Source organism: Sinocyclocheilus rhinocerous, unplaced genomic scaffold (assembly GCF_001515625.1).
Source record: "Sinocyclocheilus rhinocerous isolate Xijiao unplaced genomic scaffold, SAMN03320098_v1.1 scaffold189, whole genome shotgun sequence".
In the NCBI taxonomy this organism is placed as follows: Eukaryota; Metazoa; Chordata; class Actinopteri; order Cypriniformes; family Cyprinidae; genus Sinocyclocheilus; species Sinocyclocheilus rhinocerous.
Window position 1 is genome coordinate 1838767 of NW_015667354.1, and position 1202 is coordinate 1839968.

The 1202-nt window shown below is 31.7% G+C and overlaps 1 protein-coding gene across 1 annotated transcript in view; it reads left to right on the top strand.

The window, feature by feature from the left end:
• The first annotated feature begins 373 nt into the window (after positions 1–373).
• The window catches only part of LOC107733831 (somatostatin receptor type 3-like), a 21657-nt gene continuing 20828 nt past the window's right edge, over positions 374–1202 (top strand). The window contains exon 1 of the mRNA XM_016545631.1: positions 374–427. The gene's annotated coding sequence lies outside the window, so the exon portion shown is untranslated. The remainder of the gene's footprint in view (positions 428–1202) is intronic.

Here is a 1202-nt window from a genome sequence, read left to right on the forward strand (position 1 = left end):
ATTTTCTTTTTTTTTTCTTTTTAATAGGCTATTATATAGACAATAGACCATTTAATGTAAAAGCATCAAATTAACATTAACATTAGAATATAAGAAGAAGACTAAATAAATAAATATGCAAAAAAAAAAAGAAACAGCCATGCAAATTTAGCAGAAATTAAGCTGTCATTCAGCTGTAGCTGGATTAGGACCAACATTTGACTTGTAGTTACTGATAAACTTGTATTTGCTATTTGATTTTTTACAAATCTAGGCCTAAATAAAATATAATTTTATTTACTTTCCTCACTTCATGCTGTAGAAAATAAATAGCATCTCTTACATTTGATTCCCTCTGAATTAAGTTACAAATATCACCACGGACAGTCTCCAGTTTGTCATATTCCCAGTTGTGAAGAGCAAGTTGGCCGACAAATATTGGTTTAAGGTAGGAAACTTTGCAAAGTGCAATTTTGGGGGGTCTCTGTCGGCATCTGATTGTTAACCTTGTAGTTTATTAATAATCTTCGGTCAGTGTATAAAGAGTTATGGATATTCATTCTGTTTAAACTGTTCGAAATAATATCTAATAATAAATATTAGGACAAGGCTCATGCAGATAAGTGCTGTGTGTGATGACAGATTCCAGGCTATATTTCAGAGCTCATTCGTGACTGCAGTAAACATCGTTGCTTTTCATGTAATGGGATATTAGCAAGACAGGTGAAGCGCAGGTGCTATTTACACTAATTACTTAGTGTTATTAGAGCGTAATTGTTACTTGGTAACATCCTAGTAAAGTCTTCAATCCATATTGTAGCAACCGTCTTGTAGAAAGGTGGTTATAATAGACTAATATACTTACTGTTTTTAAATATACGTACTGGTTTATCATTGCTCCTAAATGATGTTGACAGCTTGGTAATTCTCAATCCAGTTTTGCGTATCCAGATTTATGCATTGGATATACAGTTTAGTTGTTAGTAGTATGTTCAGAAACACATTTAAGTGTACCTTTTCCAAGAATATACAAAATAAGTATGAAACTCGTAATATATATAATGTAGTCTAATATATTAAATATACTGGTTTATCATTGCTCCTAAATGATGTTGACAGCTTGGTAATTCTCAATCCAGTTTTGCGTATCCAGATTTATGCATTGGATATACAGTTTAGTTGTTAGTAGTATGTTCAGAAACACATTTAAGTGTACGTACCTT